The sequence below is a fragment of the Dendrobates tinctorius genome, unplaced genomic scaffold, assembly GCF_039654945.1.
Source record: "Dendrobates tinctorius isolate UK_male_01 unplaced genomic scaffold, ASM3965494v1 ptg000062l, whole genome shotgun sequence".
NCBI classification, from domain to species: Eukaryota; Metazoa; Chordata; class Amphibia; order Anura; family Dendrobatidae; genus Dendrobates; species Dendrobates tinctorius.
The window spans coordinates 30,852,417-30,875,909 of NW_027361730.1; the positions used below are offsets into that span (position 1 = coordinate 30,852,417).

General features: G+C 44.6%; 2 protein-coding genes across 6 annotated transcripts in view; one reads left to right on the forward strand and one right to left on the reverse strand.

Moving 5' to 3' along the window:
* Positions 1–19,443, reverse strand: part of PEAK1 (pseudopodium enriched atypical kinase 1) — an 86,207-nt gene extending 66,764 nt beyond the window's left edge. The window contains exon 1 of one of the 2 annotated variants that reach the window (XM_073579478.1): positions 19,307–19,443. The gene's annotated coding sequence lies outside the window, so the exon portion shown is untranslated. Of the gene's footprint in view, positions 1–19,160; positions 19,269–19,306 lie in introns of those variants that run through there. The other variant, XM_073579479.1, reaches the window with a different exon arrangement.
* Positions 19,444–19,564: 121 nt separating this feature from the next.
* Positions 19,565–23,493, forward strand: part of HMG20A (high mobility group 20A) — a 52,526-nt gene continuing 48,597 nt past the window's right edge. Inside the window, exons 1-2 of one of the 4 annotated variants that reach the window (XM_073579483.1) lie at positions 19,565–19,760; positions 23,401–23,428. The gene's annotated coding sequence lies outside the window, so the exon portion shown is untranslated. The remainder of the gene's footprint in view (positions 19,761–23,400; positions 23,429–23,493) is intronic. The other 3 variants (XM_073579482.1, XM_073579480.1, XM_073579481.1) reach the window with 3 other exon arrangements.

The following is a 23,493-nucleotide window of genomic DNA, read 5'->3' on the forward strand; positions in this document are numbered from 1 at the left end:
AATTTAACCCTGAAAGCATTTCTGGCAGACAGAAAGATTCTCTCTCTCTCTTTTTTTCCCGGGCAGCGGTTCCTTTAAAATTTTTCATTCGGCGGATCCGTCAAAAAAAAACGGTCCGGTGGCATCCGTTCACATCAGTGAACGGATCCGCTTTCCGCCATTTTGGCGGATTTTAACTGACACAAAAAAACTGATTTGTGAAACAGGCCTAAGCCAGAAGCTTACGCCAGCGGAAACCAGGTATAGTATTGTGGAGAGAGAGTGCCTGGCCATCAAGTGGGCACTGGAGTCATTGCGCTACTATTTGCTGGGGAGAACATTTTGGTTGGTGACAGATCATTCCCCTCTTATGTGGATGAGCCAAGCTAAGGAGAGGAATGCCCGAGTCACCAGGTGGTTCCTGTCCCTTCAAAATGTTAAATTTTCAATAGAACATTGGGCAGGCAGACTACAGGGGAATGCAGATGCCCTGTCAAGAGTTCACTGTATGTCATGTGTCCACCCCTCTAGGGTTAAACATAGGAGGGAGGTATGTGGTACAGTAAAGGGTGTTTTACTGGATGGGAGATACATTTCTCCCAGCAGATTAATGTTTGGCCGGGTTTTTCCCTAAAGACAGGACCTGCGATGATGTCATGGTAATGTAATCAGCCCATGTGATGTCTACCTCACCGGTGGGAGGGGTTATGGGCTAGGGTAATGGAGGTTGGTATTTGGCACATGGTGAGTGTATGTCTGGAAGTTACAGGAACTTGGCTGGACTTAGCCTGAACTTATATACAGGATCCCCGTGCTGCAGGACTATAGCAGCAAGACTCTCAACAACCCTGGGAATGGCACCTGGCGGATGCCGCACGACCTGGCAGCTGCTTAGTTAAGCCCATCCTGTGAAAGGGGTGAGTCTGGGACCAGTGGTGTACATTTATGTTTTTCCCTTATTTTCTGTTAACCTGCTGTTTGCAAAGTGACATTAAACCACTGAAATGAGACTTTAAGCCTGTGTGTTGCCTCGTTACTGCAGCCCTGCCATTACCTACCAGAGCGAATCCCTACACTTGATAACTGCAATTTGATGTCTTATTTCAGAGAGAGTCACATTTTTCTTATATGTAAATTACCTCTCCTAGGCTATGGGGAAGACGCTGCCTGGAAGATAACTCTGCCCCCAGAGATTATTTTACATGAAGAGAGTTACCAGTATGAGGCAAGTAACTAACACTGAACAGATGCAATTAAATTTGTCTTCTTGTAAACACATTTTTTGCAGCTCTCTGAGCTCTGATGTGTTGCAACAATATTGCAGGCCTGTCTGGCCTTGAGCTGGAAGCTGAGAGGAAGCTGCATTTGTGTCAGGTATAATCACACACAGCTCTGCAGTGAGATCAGGAGAGAAGACAGAGGCCATTACAAATCACAATGGTAACTTCCCCTTCATGTAAAATAAGCTCTGGAGGAAGAGTTATCTTCCAGGCAGCGTCCTTCCCATAGCTTGGAAGAACTAATTTATATAAAGTGATAAAAGATGATTCATCCACAACAAGACATCTGATAAGAGACATACAGGTAGGACTTTTTTTCAGCCGTTTAACCCCTTTCCTACAATGGACGTAATACTCCGTCCATGTGACCCTGGACCTAATTCCCATGGATGGAATATTACGTCATAGCGATCAGCGGCGCCCACGTGGTTGCAAAACAACCTTTGGGGTTTAATTTCTCCTTTTACCCTTAGGAAAATAAAAAAATGGGGGCAAAAATATCATTTTTGTGGAAAAAAAATGATTTTTTTATTTTCACGCCCGGGCGTTATAAATTTCTGTGAAGCACTTAGGGGTTCAAAGTGCTCACCACACATCTCGATAAGTTCCTTGGGGGGTCTAGTTTCCAAAATGGGGTCATTTGTGGGGGTTTCCACTGCTTAGGTACATTAGGGGCTCTCCAAAGGCAACATGACACCCGCCAGACCATTCCATCAAAGTCTGCATTCCAAAACGTCACTACTTCCCTTTCCGAGCCCCGACGTGTGCCCATACAGTAGTTTTCTCCCACATATGGGGTATCAGCGTACTCAGGACAAATTTAACAACAACTTTTGGGGTCCAAGTTCTCCTGTTACCCTTGGGAAAATAAAAAAATGGGGTCTAAAAGATCATGTTTGTTGAAAAAATACGATTTTTTTATTTTCACGCTTGGGCGTTATAAACTTCTGTGAAGCCCTTGGGGGTTCAAAGTGCTCACCACACATCTAGATAAGTTCCTTGGGGGGTCTAGTTTCCAAAATGGTGTCATTTGTGGGGGGTTTTCACTGTTTTGGTACATCAGGGGCTTTCCAAACGCGACATGGTGTCCGATCTCAATTCCACTGTTTGACGAGTGTGACCAACCTGTCAATCAGTTCTCCAAACGATGCTACAGATCGCTTGGAAAACGCTAGCATTTTGCAAGCTAAATACGCTTGCAAAATGCTAGTTTTTCTGCGGGAAAATCGCGGGAATTTAAAATGCGATTCTCCCGCGGAATGGAATTCCGGAATTCTCGCGGTAATTTCCACGAGAGTTCCGGTACGTGTGAACGTAGCCTAAGGGGTGCAGTTTTTAGAATGGGGTCACTTTTGGGTATTTTCTATCATATAGACCCCTCAAAGTGGCTTCAAATGTGACGTGGTCCATAAAAATAAAATGGTGTTGCAAAAATGAGAAATCGCTGGTCAACTTTTAACCCTTATAACTTCCTAACAAAAAAAATTTTTGGTTCCAAAATTGTGCTAATGTAAAGTAAATATGTGGGAAATGTTACTTATTAAGTTTTTTGTGTGCCGTATCTCTGTGATTTAAGAGCATAAAAATTCAAATTTGGAAAATTGCGAAATTGTCAAAATTTTCGCCAAATTTCTGTTTTGTTTTTTTTTCACAAATAAACACAAGTTATTTGAATGAAATTTTACCACTAACATGAAGTACAATATGTCACGAGAAAACAATGTCAGAATCACTGAGATCAATGGAAGCGTTTCAGAGTTATTACCTCATAAAGGGGCAGTGGTCAGAATTGTAAAAATTGGCCCGGGAGTTAACGTGCAAACCACTCTTGGTAGTGAAGGGGTTAAAACCTACATGCCAACATTAATAGTTTAGATAGGTCAAGTGTGGTGACAGATCCCTTTAAGATTCAAAATTTCAGTATCCGACATCTCAGAGATGTGCTAATGGGTTTTTAGTATTATATTAATGTATACATCAAGAGTCATCTAAGGCTATGTGCACACACTGCGGATTGGTCTGCGGATTTTTTTCTGCAGAACCGCAGGTAAAACCGCAGGTAAAATACCTGCGGTTTGGCCTGCGGTTTTGCCCTGCGGCTTGCCACCTGGACAATGGAATAGGTGGCAAACCGCAGCAGAATCCACAGAAATAATTGACATGTCATTTGTTTCTGCGGATTCAAAACCGCAGCTTTTCCACAGTTAAAAATCCGCAGCGTGTGCACAGCAGAATGTTAATCCCATAGGATAACATGTTACTGTACACTGTCTGCAGAACTGCTGCAGTTCTGCTGCGGCCAAAACCGCAGCGGAACCGCAGCAAAAACCGCAGCGTGTGCACATAGCCTATTACTAGAAACCAGCGATAGGTCACATTCCAAAATTTTACAAATGCAATTTTCTCACATGTATGTATTTGTATATTAGTAGATCTTTTTAATCTGTATTCCCCCTATAAGCTGGCCATAAACTTCAAATATACAAGCTCTTCCCAAGCCTTGTTTCGACTCGGATAGGACTAGAAATTACATTACCAACAATACAAGATGTGGGGTTGATATATGGCAACATCATTGCCCACATTGTTAGTGACACACCTATCATATATGCAGTGCAGTCACTCAAACCTGGTAATGTGAAATGGACATGGCAGGAAAGGTGGCAGAATTCTTGCATAAGGATGCAGTATCCACCAATTTTACTGAAGCTCGAAAATTGTCTGACATACACTGCTCAAAAAAAATAAAGGGACCACTAAAACACCATATCCTAGATATCACAGAATGAAATGTTCCAGTTGCAAATTTTTATTCATTACATAGTGAAATGCGCTGAGAACAGTAAAACGTTATAACCATCAATGTTAATCAAAATGAATATCCCATGGAGGTCTGGATTTGGAATGATACTCAAAATCAAAGTGCAAAATCAAACCACAGTGATCCAACGTTAGTGGAAATGCCTCAATACAAAGAAATAATGCTCAGTAGTGTGTGTGGCCTTCACGTATCTGTATGACCTCCCTATAACGCCTGGGCATGCTCCTGATGAGGGTGCAGCTGACCTGGATTAAAGCACAAGTCAACTCCCGGACAGTCTGTGGTGCAACGTAGCATTGGTGGATGGAATGAGACATGATGTCCTAGATGTGCAAGATTGGATTCAGGTCTGGGGAACAGGCAGGCCAGTCCATAGCATCAATGCCTTCATCATGCAGGAACTGCTGACACACTTCAGAGACATGAGGCCTAGCATTGTCATGTATGAGAAGGATCCAGGGCCCAGTGCACCTGCATATGGTCTCAAAATGGGTCTGAGGATCTCATCCTGGTACCTAATGGCACACGGGGTACTTCTGGCTAGCACATGAAGAGCTGTGCTGCCCTTCAAAGAAATGCCTCCCCACACCATTACTGACCCACTGCCAACCAGGTAATGCTATAGGATGTTGCAGGCAGCAGAACGTTCTCCACAGCATCTCCAGACTCTGTCACATGTGCTCAGTGTGAACCTGCTCTCATCCGTGAAGAGCACAGGGAGCCAATGTCGAATCTGCCAATCTTGTTGTACTCTGGCAAATGTCAATTGCCCTGCATGGTGTTGGGCTGTAAGCTCAACACCCACTTGTGGACATTGGGCCCTCATACCACCCTAATTGAGTCTGTTTTTGACAGTATGAGCAGACCCATGGATGTTAGTGGCCTGCTGGAGGTCATTCTGCAGGGCTCTGGCACTGCTCCTCCTTAAACATAGAAGGGGGCAGCAGTCCTGCTGCTGGGTTGTTGCCCTCCTACAGCCCCCTCCACTTTTCCTGGTATCTGCTTCATGCTCTGGACACTGTGCTGACAGACCCAGCTACCCTTCTTGCCACAGCTCACATTGATGTAACATCATGGGTGAGATTCACTACCCGAGCATCTCCTGTGGGACACTGCCTCATGCTACTCTATGTACCTCTATGGTTAGAGAAATGATAAAATATAAAAGTGACCAAAACAACAGCCAAAAAGGATGGGAACAAAAAAATTGGTCTGTATTCACCACCTGCAGAACCACTCCTTTATAGGGGTTGTCCTGCTAATTGCCTATCATCTCTACCTGTTGTCTGTTCCATTCACAGAACAGCAGGAGAAATTGATTCACATTCAGTGTTGCATCATGACTGGATAGGATGATTTCACAGAAGTGTGATTGACTTGGAGTTACATTGTGTTAAGTGTTCCCTTTATTTTTTGAGCAGTGTATAATAGAGTCTGCCAGAAAGGGAGGTTTCCGCACAGCAAGAACAAAGCTGGAATTTAGCACAGTACATCTTTGTGACATCTTCACATAATATCCCCATTATATACTCAGCAGACAGCTGCCTGGACACTGGATTCTTCAAGTAAAGAGACATACTAGGCTCAATTCAGACATGGAGACCACGCAACAATGATGCACCAGGGAATGCCAGGGGCCACTGGTGAAGGTTGCTAATGCCAGGCTAAGCTATCTATGGAAAAGGCAAAGTATACTGGGGTTGGTTTGCACAAAACAGTTGTACGTTCTATTCTATACATATAAAGACAGGAAATCTTTACACAATCCTGCTTTTCAGTGCAATGAATAGGAATATATCCAAATTGTTCTCCTGTGATTACCTCAGTCTCTGCTAATTCTACAGATATTGGGGAACGACCAGTAATGGCAGCTACTCTGAGCCTGTACATTTCCACAGACCCTGAATGGAAAACAAATCTGCACTCATTCATTGCATGTCCCTTGTGTTCATATCGCATTGAGGTCAAAGGGGTGCACAACAGAAGCCTGGGGGCCTCACATAGCCATCAACAATCTGGTGGCTGCTCATATGTATTGTCCACGTTTGGGAGTACAGGAGTGCTAAGTAGCGGCACGAAGATGGTGCACTGTGTGACCACGTCATCATCTACGGTAAGTAAGGAGTAGATGAAATAAAGTAGTGGCCATGTGTGAGTGCTGCCACAATCACTGCAGTTTAGGGGAGAAGAGAAACACTCGACTGTCAGGAACTTGCATGAACTACAAAGAAGAAAGCTGAATCCATGGTCTCTTCCTTTCTGGATTGTGAATGGGACTCAAGTCCTAAAATGGAATCAGCACCTATTATTTTTGTTTTGTGTTTATGATGTCTTATTGCTGCCCATATGCTTCGTTCAATCTGGCAATGTGTCCCGTGGACCAAGTTGTTATTAGCCCCTGATCTAGAGTATTCCATTCAGTGGCTATGGTAGCCTTTGGTTCCAATACAAAAAAGTATACAAACACTGCTATAATTCTATATACAGAAGGACACACGATTATGTCAATATACAACGCACCCATGGAGCCCAAAAAGACACTATGTCACTAGGCCTATAGTAAACATGGTCACCATAACGTGGATGCATCTAACCTCTCCTACAGTCATCTGAAGCAACCCTAGTATTAGCTTATGATCACACACCTTGGCTTTTACATGCAGAATTTGCCACAAGGAGTATGCTCCTTTTTCTTACAGATTTTTCTTTCGCCTCAGATACAAAATCCCTGTAGATACCCCATCCACTCGCATTGGATGAGAAATGTTAGTGGAATCGGTGAAGATTAATGTGCAAAATCAGCATCTGAATTCTCATCAAATTGTGAACATCCCCTCGCGTTCATAAGTGGAGAACTCAAAATGTAATACTTCTATAAGTCTGGCAACAGCTACAAGAACGCAATGGTATAGAGAATTCTGGAAGGAAAGATTCATTAATATTGAATGCAAATAAAAATATATCGTTTTTAATAAGACCATAATTGAGATCCCCAGGAAGTCTAACTGGCAAGTAAAGAAGCTTCTTATAAAACCGTTCTTATTATCCTGTATAACAAGCTTTTACCCTATATACACCATATTCTACCGCTCACTCACCAGAAAGTAGCTCTTCCTGACATTGTCCTATGACCTGAATGTCTCTCAGCCACCACTTTTACCAACTGAGATGTCCATCATCCATCACTGATCCCTACGTGAACTTGTGGCGGTGACTCACCGCTATATACCAGTAATGTTACATATACTGCAGTGATATGTACCACATATCCATATAAATATACACCAGCCACTAGGAATGACCACTCTACAATTACCAGTACCACTCTTAATTCACTGCAATTTCCGGAGAACACAATCCTAAGTGCAAACTATCCACGTACTGATCATGAACACGCTTCACTGTGAACGCCATGAGAAACAACCGGGGAATATAGCTCAACAGCTTGTCCGCTCTCTCACGCATCCTGACTCAGTCCCTGTGTGGGAACAGAGCTGGGCCTATGTCCAAAAGCAGGAGACCCCTTTCCATTGTGACAACGCAGTCTGCCAGACTAACCCCTTCCTGACGGCCATGCCCATAATCATAACATTATCCATTTTAGGCATTATTTCAAGGAACATTAACTCCTAAACTATCAGCTCTCCATGACACCATCTGATTACTTTCCACAGAAAGGTCTTGAAATATTTCCATTATCATGCATCACCACACACCACTGGACAGCGTCCAGTCTGGATTTTTCATAATCACGTTGACGATTCTACAGAAATGTATGTAAATCCACTAAAAGTGTGAAAAATCCAAGCATGAGGGACCGTCTACACATGAACAAAAACTCGTAAAAACAAGGACCACTTGAGAATACAGCAAATTATTATAATTATGAAAAACATGCATGTAACAATAATCACAATTTCCATGACTTAAGCCCTTTCTCAGTGTATTGTCCATTTTTGACTAGCCAATGGCCATTACCATAATCACCAATTTTTATAATCAGTTGGTCGGGAGAATCGCCACCTTTTCTTTCTTCTTTTTGGCACAAGCTTTCCCCTCTTTCAGATCACACCCCATTCCTGCCCCCTGAGACTTCCCAACCTTTCCCGATGGGTTCTCCTTTTTCTCAGCGCTTCCCTGAAATTCCAGGATAGTTGGCCATTCTGAGGTCCACACGACCATCAATTATTTGTAGGTCTTTTATTAGATTTGATAAATGACAAGTGACTTGCTTGTCACTTGTGCGATAGCTGAAAAAGTTTACACTGGCCAAGGATTGCGACCTTTTACTTAGTCTTATGATATTTTTCACAATACTCACCCCATGAACAAGGCCGTTAAGTGGAGTTAACCCTGTTATCCCACATCTCATAATCACAGTGGTCCAGGAACCTCTAAATGGAGTCTGTCACCCCTAAAACACAAATTAAACTAAGCATGCGGTCATATAGGGGACATTGTACTTTTAGTTTTGTAATTGATGCCTTTACGGTTCATTAAAATCTGTCTAATCAGTATGCAAATTAGGTTGCTCAATGTTCCCTTGGGGCAGCCAAGCGCTCAGTGCACCATTCTGCCCCTCCATGTATGTTCATAGAGCTTGCTTTCCCAGAGAAAGCAATGTTACTTAGAATAGAAACCTCCAGCGTGCACACACACACCAACAGTATGGAGCCAAGCACACAGACCTTCCTGCTCTCTTCTGCAGTTGCTTGCTACACTGATACACAAGAAAACAGGCTCAGACTGGCCCACGGGGAACATTCCAATTGCCTATTTGGCTCCTGTGCAGGAGATGGTCCCCCAACCAAGTATATGAGCAGAAGATGGCACAATGATTAACTATGTATAATGGCAGAACCTCATTCATTTAACAAACTGCTCAGCTTATTAGCATATAACAGCACTAGAGGTGTGCCCGATGCTATCACATCGGGAGGGAAGTGTGTGTGTGGGGTGTGTGTGTGTGTGGTGTGTGTGTACGTGTGTGTGTGTGAGTACATGTGTGCGTGTCCCACAGCTGCCTGCTCACCCACCTCTGTGCAGTCACAGCCGTCAGGAAAGGGTGGTTTGCGGACTGTGCTGGAGATGTGAGTACATGGGTGTATGAGAGTACGTTTGTATGTATATGTGAGTACGTGTATGTGAGTACGTGTGTGTGTGTGTATGTGAGTACGTGTGTGTGTGTGTACGCGAGTACGTGTGTGTGTGTGTACGCGAGTACGTGTGTGTGTGTGTACGCGAGTACGTGTGTGTACGCGAGTACGTGTGTGTACGCGAGTACGTGAGTACGTGTGTGTGTGTGTGTGTGTACGCGAGTACGTGTGTGTGTGTGTGAGTACGTGTGTGTGTGTATGTGAGTACGTGTGTGTGTGTGTATGTGAGTACGTGTGTGTGTGTATGTGAGTACGTGTGTGTGTGTGAGTACGTGTGTGTGTGTACGTGAGTATGCATGCGAGTACGTGTGTATGTGTGAGTAAGTGAGTGTGTGTATATGTGAGTACATGTGTATGTGAGTACGTGTGTGTGAGTACCTGTGTGTGTGAGTGAGTACGTGTGTAGGTCAGTACGTACGTGTGTGTGTGTGTGTATGCGAGTACGTACGTGTGTATGTGAGTATGTACGTGTGTGTGCGTGTACGCGAGTACGTACGTGTGTGGATGTGTACGTACGTGTGTGTGTGTGTCCCACAGCTGCCTGCCCACCCACCTCCGTGCAGTCACAGCCATCAGGAAAGAGGGTGGTTTGCGGCCTGTGCTGGAGATGTGAGTACATTTGTGCATGTGGGTACGTGTGTGTGTGTACGTGAGTACGTGTGTGTGTATATGTGAGTATGCGAGTACGTACGTGTGTATGCGAGTGTGTATGTGAGTACGTGTGTGTGTGTGCACATGTGGCGGCGGGTTCAGCGGCGACAGGTCCAGCGGCGGCCAGCCGGCAGGAAGGACCGCGGCTTGCGGGTCCGGCGGGGGGGTCCGTCCGCAGCGGGCCCAGCAACGGCAGCGGGGTCCCGGCGGTGTCCCGACTCCCGCTGGTGGTACTGTGGAAGGGCCTGGTACCACCAGCGGGTGCCATATTGAAATACCCATCACTTGGATATTTCAATATGGCGGTTGGCGTACTTCCGGTCGGCGCGGTGGATTGTGGGATTCGGGGACATCCAGACGGAAGTGGATGACAGACAACAATTTAAGGCAATTATTTATATAGATAGGCAGGTTGTGAATGAGGACAATGTAATATTACATGCAGCTGAACAGTGAACCCCATAATCATAATTAGTCATGGGCCATTTCCTAAAATCCCCAATATGGGTGCTGTCTAATGTACTGGCCTCATAGTCACCCTCAATATAGGTGCGCTTTAATGTACTGGCCTTGTAATGACCCCCAATATGGGTGCTCTCTAATGTCCTGGCCTCAGTCACCCCCAATATGGGTGCTCCCCAAATTACTGGCCTTATAGTCACCCCCAATATGGGTGCTCTCAAATGTACTGGCCTCGTAATCACCCCCAATATGGGTGCTCCCCAAATTACTGGCCTCGTAGTCATCCCCCAATATGGGTGCTCTCTAATGTACTGGCCTCATAATCACCCTCCAATATGGGTGCTCCCCAAATTACTGGCCTCGTAATTTTGCCCAATATGGGTGCTGTCATGCTGGGTGAAAGATAACTAAGTGAACAACAATGGGGAGAGGGAGGGTGGAGCCCAAGCACTAGTGAAGTGGGGAGTGGAGACCCCGACGCAGATCTAAAAATCACCCTGTCTGCCCTAACCGTCCCTATATAGGTTCTGCACCTATCACCGAGCAGGAACCTTATCCCTGCCTGACCCTAGCGATAGGCCCTGGTTAGAGAGGGGATGAGGTTTGCACTAGTCAGTCCCCAATACAACTAAAGACAAAGAGGGTAGACGAATAAGGGGAACACAGAGATTTCACGCCAGCAATCCTTTAAGAGTTCTCTGAGCAGTAACTAACAGACTAGTACATCTAACTAGACAGAGACAAGCAAAAGCAAACACCAGCACCATGCTGCAGCAACTGAATGTATTTAAACCTACAGCACAGGTGTGTAATTAGCAGCAGAAGGTGGTGGTAACCATAGGGTCCTAGAGGGAGAAGGATATCGCTCCATAACAGAGATGCAAAAATCAAGAAGGTGCCTGAGCTAATCGCAAAGACCTTCTACAGCCGGATCCAGGATGAATCACTGTCTGTCACACCTTTGCTCTCTAATGTACGGGCCTTGTAGTCACCCCCAATATAGGTGCTCACCAAATTACTGGCCTCGTAGTCACCCCCAATATTGGTGCTCTCTAATGTACTGGCTTTGCATTTAGATTCTTCTCCAACTGGAATAATCAGAGATTTCACAGCATCTGTACAAAAGCTATATATTAGTACCATCTTGATACATCCCATATACCAGCATACACACACAAACTACCTTCATCACAGTATTGTTAACATATACAGGGCTAGAATAAAGATTCAACCATATACATGGAGATTTTATGTTTTCAGTAGCTGGGTGGGGAATGGTTAATGAAAGGCAACGCTTAGTCTGCAAAAAGCAGAGCCAAAATTCTAGATATGGAAATGGAAACTTCTTGAGGGAGAAACAGGGAGGGAGGCCAACAGGAGAGAAAGGGAAAGACTGAGAATATTGGGTCTGATGCAACAAGGAGTATACAGCGGAGATCACAGGAAAAGAACAAGGGTGAAGAGGAAAGAATGTGTAAAGCTAACAGTCATCCAGGCAGTCAATGAACGGGTAGCCCAAGGAATGGTGTATGTGCCCACAAGGTATGTGGAGTACTGGCGGCAGGCACTGCATTACTTTTGTTAACTCCATCACACCCGAAGCCTGTTTTCACCTTCCTGACCAAGCCAAATTTTAGGGTATGTGCACACGTTGCAGTTTTTGATGAGTTTCCGCAGCATTTTTGGACGTGCAGAATTGCATCAAATTCGCAGTGCAGAGTGCACACAATGTTAGTGAATGGGAAATCCAAAAATGCTGTGCACACGCTGCGGAAAAAAATGCACGGATTCGCATTGTTTTATTTTCCGCAGCATGTTAATTCTTTTTGCGGAACTGCATCGTTTCTGCACCCATTGACTTGCATTGAGTTGAGTATTTCGCACCAAAACCGCAGGTCTAAAAGAGATCTGCGGTTTTGCTGTGAATGAAACGCTGCAGATCGGGAGGAGGGAAGTGTGTGGGCGGAGTGTGGGCGGTGCCAGTGTGCATGTCTGTGTGCAGGGCGGGATATGCGTGTAGTATGTGTGTCGGTGTCTGTGTGAATCTGTGTGTGCGGGGCTGTGTGTTTGTGTGGTGTAGGCAGGCATCGTCTGATGGGACTACAAGTCCCATCCAGCTATGCCTGCTACAGTGACTGGCTAATGTGTCAATGATGGGACAGTAGTAGTCCCATCATCTGGCTAATGTGTTGATTAAAAAAAAAAAAATGCATATAGTACACATATAGTCTATACTTACCATACTCTGCTAATCCCCAAAGCCCTCGCTCACCTGAAAAAAAATTAATAAACAAACAATATACTCCCTGTGTCCGACGTAGTCCAATTAATACTTTTGTCCCACGACGATCTCCCATGGAGCTGTCATATCAGCTGATGCGACCGCTCTCCAGTAATACAATGACGGAGATAACCCTCTGCATTGTATCACTCCGCTGCCGACAGGTCACCCGAGTTCACCTGTCACTTTGTGGCACTACAGCGTGAGAATTTTCTCACGCTGTAGTGTCGTAAAGTGAGAGGCTTATCTCCGATGATACACTGCCGGAGGGTTATCTCAAGTCAGCGTGTCATCGGAGGCCTATAGAGAGGTAACATCTGCTGATGTGACAGCTCTATAGGGGAGATCGTTGTGGGACAATCGTTATTAATGGGATTACGTCACACAGGGAGTATATTGTTGGTTTGCTTTTTTAATTTTTTTGCAGGTGATCGAGGGCTTTGAATAGATTTAGGCGTTTAATAAAAATTATGAAAAGATGTGTAGTGTTTTATTTCAGTAAAATGCTTTATTCTGAATGTGTGTGGATTTTTTTAACACTTTATTACTTAGAATAATAATAGATATATTGATGCCTCTCCATTATTAACCAGGCTTAATGTCACCTTACAACAGCAAGGTGACATTAACCCCTTATTACCCCATATGCCACCGCTACACGGCAGTGGGAAGAGAGGGGCTAAGTTAGAGATGCGCCATTTCTGGGGCGGCTGCGGGCTGGTATTTGTAGCCAGGGGGGGACAATATCCATGGCCCCTTCCTAGGCTATGAATATCAGCCCGCAGCTGTCTGCCTAGCCTTTCTGGCTATAAAATATAGGGGGACCCCACGTCATTTTTTTGGGGGGTCCCACTATTTTAATAGTCAGTAAAGGCTATGCAGACAGCTGCGGGCTGATATTCATAGCCTGGGAAGATCCATGGGTATTACCCCCTTCCCAAGTTCCCAGGCTACAAATATTGGCCCCCGGCCGTCGACTTTCCCTCTCTAGCGCAGAAAATTGCAAGGGAGCCCACGCAATTTTTTTCCCCCAAAATTAAACATCGTTTATTAATAAACATAGGCCTTGCTATTATTTATCTATCTATCCATAGATATATCAAAAGATATATCTATAGATATATCTATATATATATATATATATATATATATATATATGAATATACCTATAGATAGTTATATCTATAGATAGATAGATCTATCTATCCCATATCTATCTATAGGTCTATTTGTCTGTCTATTTGTGTGTAATGGAGTGTGGATTGGACAAATGTAAAAGAGGAGGTTGGACCACAAATGATATCACAAATCTTTTTTTGTTAAATAACATATCTTTAGTTAGCTTACAAAAACACATACAATCCGCATGAAAACAACGCATAAAAATCCACATCAAAAATGCGTGGATTTTTACCTGCGTTTTCTGCCAAGAGGTGCCGATTCTGTGCAGAAAATTCTGCAGGCAAATCTGCAACGTGTGCACATACCCTTACAATTCTGATCACTGTCACTTTATTAGGTAATAATTGTGGAACGCTTCAACGGATCACACCTATTCTGAGGGTTTCTTTCGTGACACCGTTGTACTTCATGACAGTGGAAATTTGCTCAATAGGACTTGTGTTTATTTTAGAAGATATCATGATTTTGGCAAAAAAAAAAAAAAATTGAAAATTTTGCAATTTTCAAACTTTTCATTTTATTCCCTTAAACTACAGTAAAATCACACAAAATAGTTAATAAATAACATTTATCAAATGTCTACTTTACATCGGCAGCTTTTTTTTTTTTAACAATTTTTTGTTTTTTTAGGACACTAGAAGGGTTAAAAGTTCATCAGCTATTTCTAATTTTTCCACTAAAATTACAATTTTTTCTTAGGGGCCAAATCACGGTTGAAGTAACGTTGGTGTCAGTCTTGGAAATTTTCTGTCAAATAGGCCCCCGATTTAAAAACTGCACCCCTCAAAGAGCTCAAACTCACATTTTACTATTTTTTTTCACAAGGGTAACAGGAGAGAATGGACCTCAAAATTTGTTGTGCCATTTTTCCTTAGCATGAAGATACCCAAAGGGTGGGGAAAAATTTACTGTTTTGGCACGGCAGGGATCGGAAAAGAAGGAGCACCAATTGAGTTCTGGAACGCAAAATTGGTTAGAATAGATAGCGGATGCCATGCTTCGTTTGCAGAGCCCCAATGCGCCTAAACAATGGAACCATGCCCCCCCCCACAAATGACCACATTTTGGAAATAACATCCCTCAAATAACTTACCTAGATGTGTGGTGACCACCTTGAACCCATAGGTGCTTCACAGAATTTTAGAATGTTGAGCCGTCAAAATGAAAAGAAATATATAGATTTTTCCAGCAAAAATGTTGCTTCATCCCCAAATATTTCATTTTCACAGGGGTAAAAGGATAAAATGGACAATAAAATTTGTTGTGCAATGCCTCATGAGTACACAGATACCCCATATGTGGTGGAAAACAACTGTTTTGGTGCATGTCAGGGCTCGGAAGGGAAGGAGCGCCAATTGAATTTTGGAGAGCAATTATGGCTGGAACAGAGTGTGAATGCCATGTCACATTTGACGTGCTCCTGACACGCCAAAACAGGAAATAAAAAAAAGTGACCCCCATTTTGGACACAATACCTCGAGGAATTTATCTAGTGGTGTAGTGAACATTTTTAACCCTCAAGCAACTCACAGAATGGTATAATATTGGGCTGAGTCACTGAAGATTTAAAATAATTTCCACTAAAATGTTACTTTGGCCCCAAGTTTTCAATTTTCAAGAGGGATAATAGGAGAAAATGGACCACGAAATATGTTACGTAATTTCTCCTGAGTACGTCAATAACTCAAATGTGGTCAAAAACTACTTTTGAGGCACAGTGCAAAGTACAGAAGGGAAGGAGCTCCGTATTGTAGTGCAGATTTTGCTGGAATGGTTGAGGGTGCCATGTCACACTGGCAGAGCCGCTGAAGTGCCAGAACAGCAGAACCTCCATAAGTGACCCCATTTTACAAAATACACCCCTTGATGAATTAATCTAGGGATGCAGTGATTACATTGACACCATAGGTGTGTCACAGAATCTTACACCATTGGGCGATGAAGAAAAAAATTACATTTTTATCACAAAAATTTTACATTGTCACATGAAGAAACGGGGAAAAATGGCACCAAAATTTGTCACACTTTTTTGCTGAACAATGAGATCCCCCATACGTGGATGTACAGTACTGCTTAGCCACATGGCGAGGAACGGGAGGGCCATTTCACTCTTGGAGAAGAAATTATTGTAAAATAGTTTGGGGCTACATATACAGAGCCAATAAGTGCCAGAACAGCAGAATCTACCCTTCAGTGATTCCACTTTGGAAATTATACTCCTCTGGGAATTTATCTACAGGTGTAGTGACGATTTTGACTCCATGGGTGTTTGCCACAAACGAGCAGCAGTGCATGTTGCCGAGTGAAAATTGCAAATCTGCCAGTGCAGTGCCCGTAAGCTGTAGTGACCAGCTAATGCTTCTGGAGTCACACAACTGCAAAATAAGGAGGCTGTCATCACTACGGCCATGCCAAACATGGATGCTAACTGCGGTTTAGGCACATTGTGGGGCTCAAAAGGGAAGGGGCATCTGGATTTGGGAGTGCAGAAATTACTGGATTTCTTTTAGGGGGCAAGAAGCCATAGCCTTTGTGCTACTAGTAACATGGAAGCCCCCTGTATTTCAACTGCCATTACAGCTATACCAGATTTACTAGTAAATCTAGTTTGGCATTGTCATAATTTGAGAGCTATAATTTTCCATATTTCTGCTGACAGAGTCATGTGCGGGCTTGTTTTTTGCGGGACGAGCCGACGTTTTTATTGGCACCATTTTCGGGCACATGACATTTTGATCGCTTTCTATTCCAATTTTTGAGAGGCAGAATAAACAAAAAACAGCAATTCAGGAATTTGTTTTTTTATGCTGTTCCATGTGTGGTAAGATTGATAAGGCCGTTTTATTATTTGGCTCAGTACTATTACAGTGATACCACATTTATATCTTTTTTTATGTTTTGGTGCTCTTTATTCTGAGAGCAATAACTCATTTTTCCGCTAATGGATGACGGCTTGTTTTTTACGTGACACAATGACGTTTTCAGCGATACCATTTTTATGTGCATTCGGAATGGCCTGAAATTCCCTTGTCACACTGTAACCTATCGGGTCAAAACTAAGGGCTCATACTCACTTGTGAGAGACTCGCATGAAAACCTGGCACTGCCGCTGGCACTGGGAGCGGAGCGTGCAGCTAGATGTATTTCTATGCAGACGCACGCTCCTGTCCCAGTGCCAGGTTACCGTGCGAGTCTCTCACAAGTGAGTTTGAGCGCTAAGGCTCCATTCTGTCCACAACCAGCACATTCAGGATTCGAAAATTTCCATGAGAACATATCTACAATAAATCTTCCTTGCTTAAAGACTTTTCTTTTTCAAACATACTGATGCACAGATAAAAAGGATAAAAAGAAAATTAAAGCTGTAACTTCAGCATACACCTGATAAGCTGGCCATGTGCATTGGAAAAATACCCAGACATACCACCACCAATCTAATGTAACCACCTAGACTGGAACGAGGGCTCGGCTGACAGTTTTCTAACATGTAAAAGAGTTGTTCCAGAGACAATGCCTTGTCCGACTCCCTCAACTACAGTGGCCACAGAACTCAGCTGACGGGTCCATGCCATTACATGGCAGCCATTCAGAATGATTCTGATGTAGCGCATATATGACTCAAAACCATCAGAATGGAAATCAATTGTATATAGTGGCGCTGTCTCCTGCATCATATTGGTGGGTACGAAGTGAGGACCTCCTCTATGATGTTTATATGCCTTAATAGGGTATATAATCATCCGTCATCTTCATTAGACAACTCCTATAAGTGAACTTGGAGATACATTCAGACACAATAGAGACAGATGCTGCACCCATCAGAGGTGACCATCGCCTCCAAGGCATGTATATTGTATAGTCTCATAACGCACAGGTGGGGACAACACTCACTACAGTCACTTCCCATTTACTCTAAACATTACAGTAGAGGTGACCATTCCTATAGATATTCCAGAAGAGGGAAGGTGGGAATGTCCTCTAAAGTCCATCACCACCCCCACGCTCCAGCGGACCTGGTACAGAGTCCATCGGAGAGGCCTCCTGACCTTGCGCTGTGCGGGGGATTTCCATGCTGAAATAGTTTATCATGATGGGAATTCCTGTCCCCTGTGTAACACTAGTGGCGGGAAACGTTCTCATCTTTATAAACGGGATTCTGTTGTATCCTCACTGTAGAGCACTTGGCCGTATACGCGTTCCCATTGGGTGGAAACATTATTTAACCATTTCCCTGCAGAAACTACTTCTTCAGTCATTCATTTTAGCTTTGGTGATCTGGGATTGGGATGTAGATAAAAGATCAGAGGAATTCGTGTACCACCGGGCTGAGAAGCAAACAATCGCTTAAAGGGGACCGGTCACACTCTATGCACAGACCGATCTCTGGACAGAATGGTAATATATATATATATATATATATATATATATATATATACACTGTACACACACACACTGAGCAGAATTATATATGGGTTTGTTGACGCAGATCCAGTATAGCTTGTATTTATTCATTGAATCCCTGGTGTCTGTACCCATGGGTCCTTCCTATGCATGGAGTGACAGATATCCACATGCAGTAATACAGGTCGGGCTGTCAATCACAGAATAGGACCGCCCACCGGACTCACACAAACATCAGGGATGTCAATGAATAAAATACAAGTTATTATGGAGATCGCCCCATACAGACGCACAACTGACCAGCTCCTGGTCTATAGCACCCTACCTGCAGATAAGACACCATTTTCAACATGACAGGATCCCTTTTAAGGGATCACATCCCCACAAAACCCCCAGTGGCTGTAAGCACAAGACCCGGGCATCATTCCTCCCTAGACGTATGCGGGCTGTGGCTGCCCTGGGGTGGGTGACTACACCTATGGGGGCTGTGGCTGCCCTGGGGTGGGTGACTACACCTATGGGGGCTGTGGCTGCCCTGGGGTGGGTGACTACACCTATGGGGGCTGTGGCTGCCCTGGGGTGGGTGACTACACCTATGGGGGCTGTGGCTGCCCTGGGGTGGGTGACTACACTATGGGGGCTGTGGCTGCCCTGGGGTGGGTGACTACACCTATGCGGGCTGTGGCTGCCCTGGGGTGGGTGACTACACCTATGGGGGCTGTGGCTGCCCTGGGGTGGGTGACTACACCTATGGGGGCTGTGGCTGCCCTGGGGTGGGTGGCTAGCACAGACCTCACATTGGCAGTGCCCATGGGATGCACTAGATGAGTGGTGGGTTAGAAGAACAGTGATTCTCGCACACAGGCTGGGGGCAATCCCCACTCGCCTGTGCTGAGGATGGCGGAGGACACCTGCACACAGCTCCCAGCCATCACGTCACCACTCACCGCTCCTCGGCTCAGCACTGTCACCCGGAGCCTTCACCTGTTCATCACTACATCACTCCCACTGCACCGTCACGTTCCTCCACTAAATCACATGTCCACATTCTATGCAAATGAGGCGGCGGGCAGAGCGGTGACGAATCACATACCTGACGTCATAGCATGTCACTCCTGCACACAGTGCACAGACTCCTCACCACGCCCCTCCAGGCGCCTCTACGTCACCACTCACTTCTGTGTGACAGCACCTTCCCTCTCTTCGTCCGCCAATCACTGACGAGCTCTGGTCTTCTCTAGAGTGAGGCTTGAGATCCATTTCAGCCAATAAGCGACCAAGACTTGTAGCCAATCAGTGCCTAAACACTACAATTCCCGACATGCTCTGCTGCAAAGAATGAAGACATGCGCAGTGAAGACAGCGAGATACAGTTCCTGCCAACCATTGTTATTCTCCCGCAGGACTATAGAACGTGCGCTATTGATGATAGTCACTTTACGACTTCTTATTTTCTGTCTGGAGGGATATACAGCTGGTAGACGTCTTCCTCCCGCACTACCTATTACTTTACGTGTTAGCGAAGAAGCAGTTGGAGCGGGCATCTGGTAAAAGACCTGTGCTATGTTGTGTTTCTGCCTTGTGTGAGTGAGACGTGCATATACCGGGGCGGAGGCTGCTAACAATGGAGGCCCCTGATGTCCTCTGCTCTTTGGCCTCCCTTTATGGACATCGTCCGTGCTGTGTCCCAGGTTTGGAGATCCTCCATTACTGGATGCAAGCACGTGACGTCAGGACTATGGAGGCAGCCGTGACGTCAGAGCCTGTGGATGACGTGATACTGCTGTAGTCCCCATAGCGTTTACCCAGGGGGTTATGGCTGCAGGTTAGTGACGCCCAGGCTGGCCTCGTGTCCGTGTACCTATAGGCCCCGTTCCCATTAGTCTGTGTCTGGGGCCTCCTGGCTATTCCCCACCGGTGATGAGGACCGAAGAACGCGCCATGTTCCTCTTCAGGCCCCGTCTGTTCTCTAGGGCCACGTTCCCACTATGAGGAATTAGTGTCTCTGATGTTGGAGATTCTCTGCACCTACTGTATTAGCTAAAGTAGGTTATTTGTGTGTTTTTATTTCTTGCATTATCTCGTTTTTATATTACGTCATGGTTTTGATACTTCCTGGTACTTTGGCTTTCAGAACGTCTGATAGCCATGTGGGGTTTCTATACGTTTTTGTGCATTTCCACAGGAGAAACCCACTTTAAGCGCATATGTGTTTTTTGACTGAAGATTTTCTGCCTGTAATGCAAGTGTATAGGACAATCTGCACACAACTCTGCGAACCTACAATTGAGAAATTGAAACCCACCCCGCAGGTCAGTTTACGCTGAGTGAAATCTCTATAAATCCCATCTGCCTTGCTGGAACTGTGAGACAATGTTGTTTTAGGCAGCGAAATACACTGCATCAAAAACAAGCCAAAAGGTCCTCATGGGAGCCATAAGCTGCCACCTCCAGAAAAGTGTGGTAGTATCTTTCTAGACCATCCAGTTCCTCTACGTGAGAGGGAGAGGACCACGGGGGAACTAGAGTCAGATGAGCCCCGGTGTAAAATGTGGCCCTGACGTCAGCTGCCGGCCTCTGATTGGCACCGCTTGTATGGCAACACAGACCTGGCGAGTATCTGCTCCGCAATACACGAAAGCTGGATGTGTGTCCGAGGACGTGCACATCCAGTCGAGGTTTGTGTCGGTGGGCCCCTCACCCACACTGGCCTAGTCATGACCTCTGCGACCGCGATCATTACGCCCCAGGGAGAGGAACATATTCTGAAAACCCCTTTTAGGCCTCATCCTGACATCCGTGTCTTTTCATGTACACAAATATATGTATGAGTGTCACTAGTGATGGATCTGATTTTCGTTAGTGTGTCCGTTATAATCAGTGATTTTCACATATGGGGAAATAATGACAAATCTTCTCACTTCAGTTGCAATGTTAATCACGAACAGGACACTGTCTGTTCCTGATGTCTGGGATTCTCACACATCCATAGACTTGTATGGGAAATATTTTCCATGGCTGATTAAAAACAGACCTGTCTCCATGATATTTTTTTTTTTTTTTTTTTTGGGGGGGGGGGGGGGACAGTCTGCAAAATAATACGGACATGTGAACAGCTCCATAGGCTATAATGATAGAGAAAAGTAAGTTCACCGGCACAGCCATCCAGGGTATAATAAAATTTATTTCTTTATTGGAAAAAAACTGATTAAAAACATAAAATAGATTCTCAGGATCTGACGCGTTTCTGGTGTATGAGAAACACCCTTATCCATAGGATAACTAAGGTGAAATATACAGTAGCCGAACACATACATTGTAACCAGTGGGAATTCTGGCTACTCCGGGGCTGCTGAATATTTTACTTGAACACATAAAGGCAATATTTCTAGTCTGGTCGTCTTTGGGATTGAAAAAGTAAACCAGTCCATTCTGGGAGGCAGCTGGCAAAACCAGCTAGCACTTAGGGAAGCCTTCTGGATATTGGTGGGGGTATTTGGTGTCTCTTTCTTTAGAATAGATAATTTCATGATTGGATATTGTCGTTGTAGACCTGCATCGCACATCCAATGGCTATACCAGAGATGTCAGATGCAGGTCCCACCTCTCAGCCCAGGAACGGGGGCCTGTCTTGCATTTCTGTGGTTGGAGAGGTGGATGCCTTTTCACTCACAGTGGTGTTAGACGAAGCTCTAATCTGTGGAAAGATGCAGGTATCACTGTCTGGGACCTGTGTGACAATTATGGCACATTCACAGGATATAGTGTAAATGGGATAAAAATAACCTTCAGGGCTCATACTCGCTTGCGAGAGACTCTTGCAAATGAGTATGAGCCCTTAAAGGGAGTCTGTAAGGCGATTTTATCACTGAAGCTAAAGGTATGGCTGTGTGGGTCTTGGTACCCCAGTGGAAATGATACCTGCCTTATAATGATTGTGTGCTGGCGCTGAGGAAATCAAGCTTCAAAGTCACATGTAAATTAGCCTGGAAGTGCATTGGGGTGTGTCCATGCACATCTACATCCTATTACTAGTGATGAGCTAGCATGCTCCTATAAGGTGTAATCTGAGCATGCTCGTGTGCCAACCGAGTGACTTTGGCGTGCTTGAATAATATGTTCGAGTCACCAGGGCTGCATGTCTCGTGGCTGTTAGACAGCTATAACAAAGTCAGGGATTGCCCGTTAGTCATACAATCCCTGCATGTGTTGCGGCTGTTGAACAGCTTTGAGACATACAGCTACCAGGACTCAAACGTATTATTCGAGAATGCAGATGTCACAATGTTGGCCACTTGAGCATGCTCATATAACACCTTATCCGAGCGTGTTCGCTCATCATTACCTATTAATTCATAACTGGTATCGTTTTTATTGTTGTACTAGGACCTTCACAGCTATAAAACTAATTTCAGTAGTAAAATTGTCCTGACAGGTTCACTCTTAAGGCTCTGTGCCCACTATGATTTTTTTGGTGCGTTTTTGACCATGCCTATTTCTGCTGTGTGAAAAAACGCGGCGTCTTGATGTACGTGCCAATGATCAGGAATTGCAGCGGGTTTGACACTGTGTATTCCTGCAGAGTCAAAACCGCAGCAGCCAGATGTTACAGCATGGATGGGATTTCTAGCAATCCAATGTCCACTATGTGTCCAGAGATGTCTGCGGACCATCCACGGAGACTGACATAAGGCGTCTCGTTCCAGACCGCAGCATGTCAATATGCTGATTTTTTTTTTTTTTTTTTTTTTTTTTTTTTTTTTTTCTCCCCCTATAGATTTGCATTAGAGGCAGAAATTCCACAGGTAAAAAATACACTTGTTTTTAGTGCGTCAGTTTAGCCTGCAGTTTTCCCCTGCGGTTTGACACCTGCCATGGAGCAGGTGCCAAACCGCAGCGGAATCCGCACAAAGAATTGACATGCTGCGGTTCTGAAACCGCAGCAAATCCGCGCGGAAAAATCTGCACCGTCTGCACTGCGGTTTTCATTTTTCATTGATTTTAATGGTACTGTACACTGCAGCAGAAACTGCTGCGAATCCGCAGGACCAAAACCGCATCGGATCCGCAGCAGAATCTGCAGCGTGTGCACATACCCTATATGTAAATCTTCTGAACGTGAGAAACCTGTCAGACAAACGCTGGTGGATTCTTTGACTAATCCTTGATCGTTTCTTTCTATCTCAGGTTGGGTGTAAAGAGGTGATTGCACAAGGTAAGGCTTATGTCTAGTGTCAGAGTGTAGAACTTCAGCTGCTCCAAATCTTTATTCATTCACTT